This window comes from Pseudonaja textilis, chromosome 2 (assembly GCF_049901715.1).
Source record: "Pseudonaja textilis isolate UNSWEBS1 chromosome 2, rPseTex1.2, whole genome shotgun sequence".
Classification (NCBI taxonomy): Eukaryota; Metazoa; Chordata; class Lepidosauria; order Squamata; family Elapidae; genus Pseudonaja; species Pseudonaja textilis.
Window position 1 is genome coordinate 2,943,013 of NC_141991.1, and position 9,789 is coordinate 2,952,801.

Genomic DNA, 9,789 nt, shown 5'->3' on the forward strand with positions numbered 1-9,789 from the left:
ATCACACTTCTGTGAAATCAAACTGTCCATTTAGGTAGCAACACTGATTGACAATCAATTTCACAAGCTGTTGTGCAAATGGGATAGACAACAGGTGGAAAGCATAGGCAGTTAGCAAGACATCCCCAATAAAGGAGTGGTTCTGCAGGTGTTGACCACAGACCACTTCCCAGTTCCTATGCTTTCTGGCCTCAGAACCATAAACAATTGGCACTATCCCATGAAAGCTGGGAACATCTCAGGCTGCCCAGAAAACTTATCCAGCACAGCCACTGGGCATTTCCGATGGGGAGGGGCAGGAGGAGCAGCATGAGCCTGCAGCAGAGCAAGTTGATTAGTCAGCTGGGCCACCTGCTGTTGCAAAGCCTGGTTTTCATTCTGCAGCTGCTGGTGAAATGGCTGCTGCTGCTGCTGGTCCATCTTGGTCAAAAGATGGTTTACGTGTGCAGCACGGGACAAAAACGTTATGTCTCACCTTCACAAGGTAGATGAGAAGTCCAAACTCCAACCAAATACAAGCAGGCAAGGAGATTCAGTATTTACTGAGTTAATTCCTTTGAGCTGGCTATGTTCTTGGCAGTATCACACACGCTGCCTGCCAAGTCTGACAAGATAACAGAAACATTAATCACTAAGCTTTCAAGAAACAGGATACACCAAAGCTCCACAGAAAAATTCACACTTTGTCCTGTGCGGAGTTCCCAGAGCAAACACACACACTTTTATTCCCTGTGGGGTGTGTCACTAACTCAGCTCAGTCTCTGATTCGTCCACATCTCCCACGTTGCATCTCACACTTTTTCCTGTGATGCTGTCTAGCATCAAGCCAGCATTTGTCTGCTTGATTCTCTGTCAAAGGCTGCTCTGATATGCCCCCCTCCTCCTCCTGATTAGCCTCAGGCTGTCCCTCTCGGTTATCTGCTGAAACCTGAGGCATAATCAGGGAGGAAGGCATTGCCAAAGAGGAAGGTCCTGGGGAGGAAGGAATTCCCAATTCCACCTCCTCCTCATCTTCCGAATCCTCTTCCTCTAAGAATGCAGACACAGGGCTCGGAGCCACAACAGTTATGAATACATGAAATGGATACATATAAGAAAAATAAAAAGAAAGAATAGGACAGGGACGGTAGGCATGTTGGTGAGCTTATGCACGCCCCCTACAGACCTCTTAGGAAAGGGGTGAGGTCAATAGTAGACAGCCTAAGGTTAAAGTTTTTGGGGTTTGGGGAAGAAACCAGAGTCAGGTAGAATATTCCAGACACTGACCACTCTGTTGCTGAAGTCGTATTTATTATGTCCTGAGGACTCAAGGAGTTCTCACTCAGGTCCACTCATTTTGTGTGGGCGATATTCCCCCATTCCCATTGGTTGGTTCTCCCCAGCAGCCAGCTATAAAAGCAGGCTGCGGGGTCCAACTGGTTGCTGATTGCTGCGAGCCAGTTCCAGGCGTGGCAAGCACGGTCAGCCCTTTATTTGTTAAATAAAGTACTGTTGCACTCATGCTCTGGTCAGCCTCTCATTGCTCAAACTTAACACTGGCGACGAAGGTGGGATGGCTACCAGATGCACCTTGCAACCGCTGAGTCACTAGCCTCCGATCTACAGCCCAGAGAGAGCGATCGGCTGGCGATAAGGGAAACGCTGATCCGCAGCCAGAGAGAGCGGTCAGCTAACAAAACGAGCGATCAAAAGAGCAAACGCAGATCCGCAGCCAGAGAAAGCGGTCTGAGTCAAAAGTTAGAAGCGTCTGTAGCCGCTTGTTAGCCCCGCTACGGGGAAAGTGAAGCGCTGCGAGCCGCAGCCGCTCTGCATTTGGCGCGAAATTCAAACGGGTGTCATTTGAATTTCGAGCCAGTAGGAATCACAGCACAGCGCTGTAGAGAGTCACTAACGCCCACTTTTTGGCGCAAATCTAGACACCTCCAACGGCTAGCAGCCAACGTGGTAACCCAGAGAGAGAAAGAGAGGTTAGCAAAAAACCTCTCCAGAGCTGATTTCACTAGTTACTCACGAGCGCTCGTAGTCCCAGAGAGATTTTTTCCGCAGGTAGCCCAGCCGTTCCAGCACCATGAGTTCCAACCCAGTATTCCCGCGTTTAAACCAGACGAAGAGAAGTGGGAATCGTATAAGAACCGTTTCAATCATTACATCGATGCGGTCGGCCTGGCGGATGCGGGAGAGCATCGGAAAAATCCTATTTCCTAATCTACTGCGGAGCCACGTTTACGATACCGCCGCAGCACTCGTAGCGCCGAGAGAATTAAAAAGCGTTCCGTGGTCCGAGTTGCTTGAGATCCTCACTAACCACTACGCTCCCAGACCTTCACAAATCGCCAGGAGGTTCACGTTCCGTATGAGGAAGCAATCAAGTAAGGAGACCATCAATCAATATATGGCCGCCCTCAGAACAGCAGCCCTGCACTGCGGGTTTGGAACATACCTGGAGGACATGCTCCTCGATCAATTAGTTTGTGGGGTCAAGGATCTCAACCTACAGAGGCGACTGCTAGCTAAAAAAGACCTCAACCTTGCGCAAGCGGTAGAGGAGGCCCTAGCAGCCGAGCTAGCAACGAACTCAGTCACCGAAATTCAGGGCCCAAGTGCCAAGCCAGCATCGTTCCCAGTCCATTCCGAAGAGGTGGAAGCGGAGGAAGCCCACAACGATGAGAACGATGTCCATCGCCTCACCAATGACAAACGGTCGCAGGTAGGGGCCAAACAAGAATACACCGGTCCACCCAAGCACATCACGCTGTGCCTAGCCTGTGGGGGATCACATCAAAGGGCCACCTGCAAGTTTAAAGGAGCCGTTTGCAACAACTGCCATAAGAGGGGGCACATTGCGAGAGTCTGCCAAGCCCCCCAAAGCGCTGCACACAGACCCCCGTCCTCGCACTCGGGACCACAGAGGCAAGTATTAAACTGTCGCACGCACCACCTTGCCAGGCGTACTGGCCACACTGTTAGTAAAATTTCTCTCTCCGTTTCCCTAGAAGGTAAACCGTGCCACATGGAGGTTGACACAGGGTCAGCGCTCTCAATAATCTCGTGGAACACCCTCAAGAGACTCCACCCCAGCCTATCAACTACCCGGCTTCAGAGATGCCAGTTCGGTCTGAAGGACTACCAGGGGAAGGCCATTCCCGTGATCGGCAGAGGCAAGTTCTTTGTCAGTTTTAGAGCTTTTAAAGGCCACCTACCTCTAGTGGTAGTTAACGGCAATCTACCCACCTTATTGGGGCTCGATTGGTTTCCCCACCTCGGCCTAGGGTTAACAGGAGTCCATGCTGTCTCAACCTCAGACACTGACTCCTTATTCGCTGACTACGCAGATGTGTTCAGCGAAGAGCTGGGTGTTATAAGGGAACCCCATCTCGTTCACCGTTGACCCCAGGCAGTCCCAATCAGATTAAAACCACGTAGAGTTCCATTTGCTATTCGACCAAAACTAGACGCTGAATTGGATAAACTACTAAAACAAGGGGTCATTGAGCCAACAGATTTCGCCAAGTGGGAGGCGCCCATTGTCACACCCCTCAAAAAGATGGTAGCCTGAGAATTTGCTCGGACTACAAGACAACAATCAATAAATATTTACAAGTTAGCGCCTACCCTGTGCCCGTCATTCAGCACTTATTGCACACATTCGAACCGGGCAATATTTTTGCTAAATTGGACATGTCTCAAGCATATCAACAGTTCCCTGTTGATAACCAAACAGCGGAACTTCAGACCATCGTCACTCACAGGGGTGCCTTCCGATGCAAGCGTCTCCAATTTGGCGTAAGTGTTGCCCGGGTATTTTTCAGTCCCTCATGGAGCGGATTTTACAGGGCCTCCCTGGTGTAGTACCCTACTTCGACGACATCTTGGTCTCGGCCAGGGACAGACCCCAACTCTTCCAGAGAGTGCGAGCAGTGTTAGAGAGGTTCAGACAGCATGGCCTCAAGTTAAAAAAAGAAAAATGCGCCATTGCCACTAGACAGGTGGACTTTCTGGGTTATAAAATTGACGCCTCTGGCATTCACCCCCTGGAGTCCAAGGTTAGGGCGATCCACTGAAGCTCCCACACCGACCTCCAAAACGGAGCTACAAGCTTTCTTGGGGCTCCTAAACTTTTATGCATCCTTCTTGCCCCATAAAGCCTCAGTAGCCGAACCCCTACACAGATTACTAGACAAAAAGTCACCGTGGCACTGGGGGCACAAAGAAGACCAGGCGTTTAACGCCGTCAAATCACTACTTACGTCAGAGGCAGTGCTCATCCAATTCGACCCCCACCTTCCTTTAGTACTGGCAGCAGACGCATCCCCTTTTGGAATTGGGGCGGTCCTTAGTCACCGACTCGCCAATGGTGCCGAGGCCCCCATCGCCTTTTTCTCCAGGACGCTCTCGGCCACGGAGGCGAAATACAGCCAAATCGACAAGGAAGCCCTAGCAGCTGTTGCAGCCGTGAAAAAGTTTCACGAATTCCTTTTTGGCCACTTCTTCGAACTGGTCACCGACCATAAGCCCCTTCTGGGCCTACTGGCCGGCGACAAACAGACACCTCAAGTCCTCTCCCCTCGGATGACACGGTGGACACTTTTCCTAGCGGCCTACTCATACAAACTTATCCACCGCCCGGGCAAAACTCTATCCCACGCTGACGCGCTCAGTCGCTGCCCCTTACCCGCTCCGGCTGAAGACCCAGCTCCTGTCAATGCCATTTTTGAAATCACACAGTTGGACCTGCCCATCACCGCCCTTGACATCGCCGCCAAAACCAAGGCAGACCAAGCGCTCGCCCAGGTGCTCGACTGGGTGAGGAGGGGTGGCCGGGAGGCAACGTTAATAACAAATTCGCACCCTTTAAGACTCACATGCAGGAGCTGTCCAGTTTGCAGGGTTGTCTTCTGTGGGGCACTCGAGTGGTCATTCCGACCTCGCTGCGTACCCGAGTCCTGGAGGCGTTGCACGAGGACACCCGGCATTGTGAGAATGAAGGCGTTGGCACGCAGCTACGTGTGGTGGCCGGGTCTAGACGAGGACATTGTCAATTGGGTAAGTTCCTGCAGCATTTGCCAGGAATCCCGTCCTGCTCCCCCATCGCCACCCCTACCAGATGGGGCGCCAGCGCCGCCCTTGGTCTAGAATCCATATCGATCTGGCGGCCCGTGCATGGAAAGATGTTCCTAGTGGTCGTGGACGCTTATTCCAAGTGGATAGGCGTGGCACAGCTATCCACGACCACCACACTAGCAATCACCAAGCGTGTTAACGCGCCTGTTAGTTACACATGGACTACCCGACTCCTTGGTCTCCGATAATGGCCCACAGTTCGCATCAGTAGAATTCAGCCGCTTTGCAGCCAACCTTGGCATTCGCCACATTTTCACAGCCCCATTTCACCCTGCGAGTAATGGGTTGGCTGAAAGGGCCGTCAGGACCACCAAAGAGGCCCTCGCTAGGTTTGGCAGAGATGACTGGCACCACAAACTCTCACGGTTCCTGATGAGCCAGCACTCAACCCCCTGTGCAGTCACCAATAAGTCCCCAGCGGAACTTCTGATGGGCCGGCGCCTGAGGACTGTATTAGATAGACTGCACCCACAATACTGCCCTGACTCTCCCCTCGCTTCCACTTCGGGGGTTAGACATTTTATGTTACAGGAGCCGGTGTTCGCAAGGAATTTCGCTGGGGACCCACTTTGGATTCCGGGAGAGGTCATCGCCGTCACCGGGCCAAGATCGTATAGAGTCAGGCTGGAGGATGGTCGCGTCTGGAGGAGGCACATAGACCAACTCAGAAGGCGCCTCAGCAACCTCGCAAACAAGAATCCGGAGCCTCCAATCGAAGGGGAACCGTCTCATCCGCCGCCCAGCCACACCGCACCCAGCGACCAGTCTGCGCCAGCGGTCGTTCCGGTCAGCCCAAATTCGGACAACAGCGCCCAGAGAGTTGACCAACCTGATCCAACCCACGAGAGCTCGACCCCAGAAACCAACCCGGTGGTTCCCGAGGATGCCCAGTCCAGAGAGAGTGTTGGCGACACTATGCCAGCTCAACCGTCACAGACTGATACCGAACAGACAGACAATGTTCCCGAGTTGCGCCGCTCCGGGCGCCAACACAAACCCCCCGTCTACCTCAAGGACTATGCGTGTTCGCATCTGGGGGGAAGGGGTGTTATGTCCTGAGGACTCAAGGAGTTCTCACTCAGGTCCACTCATTTTGTGTGGGCGATATTCCCCCATTCCCATTGGTTGGTTCTCCCCAGCAGCCAGCTATAAAAGCAGGCTGCGGGGTCCAACTGGTTGCTGATTGCTGCGAGCCAGTTCCAGGCGTGGCAAGCACGGTCAGCCCTTTATTTGTTAAATAAAGTACTGTTGCACTCATGCTCTGGTCAGCCTCTCATTGCTCAAACTTAACAGTATTTCCTGCAATCAAGTTTGGTATGGTTAACCTTGCATTTGTATCTATTGTGTGCTCTTGTGTTGTTATGGTTGAAGCTGAAGTATTCATTGACAGGTAGGACATTGCAATGTATGATTTTATATACTATACTTCTCTGTGCTCTTTCTAGAGTCTCAACATCTCACTTGATACCTCATTTGATCTCAATTGTATCCCTCTGTTAATGCAACTTAGGATTGCATTAGCTTTTTTGGCAGCTGCTGTACACTGCTGGCTCATATTTAGCTGGTTGTCCGCTAAGACAGCAGACGGCACAACTGGCTGAGGAATTCTGGGAGTTGGAGTCCACAAGTCCTAAAGTTGCCAACTTTGGAGACCCCTGCTTTAACTGTTCTTTATATGTTTTAGTCTCCAGTCCCTAATCATCCTGGTTGCTCTTCTCTGCACTTTTTCTAGAGTCTCAACATCTTTTTTATAGTGGAGTGAACAAAACTGGATGCAGTACTCTAGGTGTAGTCTTACTAAGGCTTTATAGAGTGGTATTAGTACCTCACTTGATCTTGATTATATCTCTCTGTTAATGCAATTTAGGATTGCATTAGCTTTTTTGGCTACTGCTGCACACTGTTTGTAGAATAGTGGGAGACTGAAGAGACTGGAGCCATATCTTTAAGTAACAACAGCTCTTTATTGGAATAGAACAGGAACAACCCAGCAAAGGCCTGTCTGACAGCTCCGTCTTTTATTGGGAGCTGTCAAGGGGCTGGGTCAATCTCGGCTCTCTATTTTCCCACCTCTTTGCTGAATCTGTGAGAAGCCTATGCTTCACTTGCAATATCTAACACTGTTGGATCATATTTAGCTGGTTGTCCACTAAGACTCCAAGATCCCTGTCACAGTTACTGCTATTGAGCCTAGTTTCACCCAGTCTATATGTGTACTTTTGGTTTTTCTTGCCTAAATGTAGGACTTTACTTTTCTTTATAGTGAATTTCATTTTGTTAGATGCGGCCTCAGTGTTCTAGTCTGTCAAGATCCATCTGGATCTTGAGCCTATCTTCTTGGGCATTAGCTATTCCTGCCAGCTTAGTATCATCTGCAAATTTGGTGAGTTCCCCTTTTATTCCCTCATCTAAGTCGTTTATGAAGATATTTAAGACTTTGTGTTGATATTCTGTCAAAGGTTTCCATCAGTGCCAAGGTCAGTTTGCCTTGAGATTTGGGGTAAGGTGACCAAATAAATCAGTCTTCCCTAGTTTCCAAAGGCATTGATTTAATTCAAAAAAGATGTGTTGTCTAAAATAATACACTTTTAAAATTCTAGGCCAGTACTTGTGGTTGAATGAAGCTATCAACTGTGCCATCTTCAGCTTGGTGCCTTGCTGACATCCTGCCATCAGCTTTAGGGGGGAGGAGAGCAAATGGCCCAAAAACACCTGTATGGGTCATACATGAGACTAAATGTTGACCTCATTGTGGAAATGATCAGAAAGGTGGATGAAATTAGTTCTAATTGAGGTTCTGTATGGAAAAACAGCACATTTAATTCAGAGGGGCACAGGAGGGGTGTCAAGGTTTTCATTGATTTGTTTCCCTATTTTGGATTTCTACTGATAAGGCACATGTGTCATGCCCCTGTTGGAATCTGATTCTGAGGGGGAGGTTGAACAGTTGACAGGGAGTGTGGCTCCAGTGGCTGTGGAGGAAACTGGGAAAGGACACAGTCTGGCTGGGCATTCAGAGGAAGACCCAGGCCCACCCCGTCTTCATCCTAGGGCACGCAGGGAGGAACAGATAAGGGAGCAATGTGGGTTACGGGGGAGAAAAAGGCCCTGATTCACTTCATTAGCTGCAGCTGGGGAAACCGGATTTAAAAAGGGTGTTTGCACACAGCACCTTGCTGGAAGCAAAGCATGCATTATCTTTGTATGTCACGTCTTCGCTGGGTTCTGGCATCCTCCCAACTTTGAGGGTGGGGGGAATTCACACCCAGTCTCAGAGATGCATAGGCCAAAGGGGCCTCGATTACCAAATGTTCTCACAGAAAAAGAGGGACCACAAAGTCTCCCTAAATCATTTTAGCAGGGTATAACAAGAAATCAGGACCATGCAGAGAAAATTGCCACCATCACAGCTCATAGCCCTCTGTATATTTAGTAAAACAAAAAACAAAAACAAAACTTTACCTCCAAAATGTAAAGTTTCTCAGTGCTTACACAAATATGGAAGACTATAGAGAGAACCTCAAGGAATTTTTTTTTTAAAGTTCAATCCACCCAATAACTTTCTCCCTATTAAGCAAGTGGTACAGTCCATGCTGGCTATCATTTTCCTGTTCTTAGTCAACTTTCATCTAAAAATTATCATTTCTAGAAATAATGGGAAATAAAATTTCACTTCAGTCACAAGCAATTTTAAAATCAGCTCCAATTTAGGATTCATGGAGATCTAATAGAAAATTAAACCACAAGCAGGTCCTACTCTTAACATTAGACAGGGTTCAAGGCTACTGACTGCTTCCTTGCCATTAGAAGACAGACAGCACTTAAATCAGAGTTGGGTATTCAGCAGGTTCTGACCAGTTCTGGAGAACCAGTAGCAGAAACTTTGAGTAGTTTGGAGAACTGGCAAACACCACTGGCCACCCTCCCATCTATCCTCTGCCTCTTGAGTTCCAGCTGATCAGCTGTGTCTTCTTCTGTTGCACTGCACAGGATAACGGAACTTGAAAGTAGGTTAGTAGGGTGGGGAAGGAATGGGGATTTTGCAGTATCCTTCCCCTGTCAGGCCCACCAGGCCACCCCATGCCGACCAAGCCACGCTCACAGAACTGGTAGTAAAAAATTTTTAATCCCACCACTGATTTAAATGCCATCAGAATGTCACCAAACTCTATAGCTCTGGCTGACATTGTCTCCAGTGGCCTCTTAAGACAAGATACCACCTTAAAGGACAGTTAAAGTCATTATTCTGATGTCAGCTGGACTTCAGAAGATGTACAAAAAAAAACAAAAAAACAAGGTGAACACAACACTTATATACCATTTCAGAAAAATGGCTGTGCAGACTCCTTTTAAAAACCCCAAGAGGAATTTGGACAGCCACTTTCCTGAAATAGTATAGGGACTCCTGCAGGGGGCTGGACTAGATGACCTCTAGCTCTTTTCTGATTAATTTAATTTGGGTGGTGAACTACTTCCTCCAGCATCAACTGTCTGCATTAGACCTGACAGGAAAGGACCACAACCATTACAGAACAATGCCCCAAGGGATGGATTTGTGATTGATTGATTTATTTTCAGTAACATACTTTTCTCCAGCTACTCCTTTGCAAATGTAGCCCTAAGAAGTTTAGGCTTCCCAGAGGAGAATTTGCTTCTCACTGTAATTTT

The 9,789-nt window shown here is 48.9% G+C and overlaps 1 protein-coding gene across 1 annotated transcript in view; it reads left to right on the forward strand.

Moving 5' to 3' along the window:
• The window catches only part of LOC113451647 (uncharacterized), a 211,170-nt gene that overhangs the window by 30,896 nt on the left and 170,485 nt on the right, over window positions 1-9,789 (forward strand). The gene's annotated exons all lie outside the window — the stretch shown is intronic.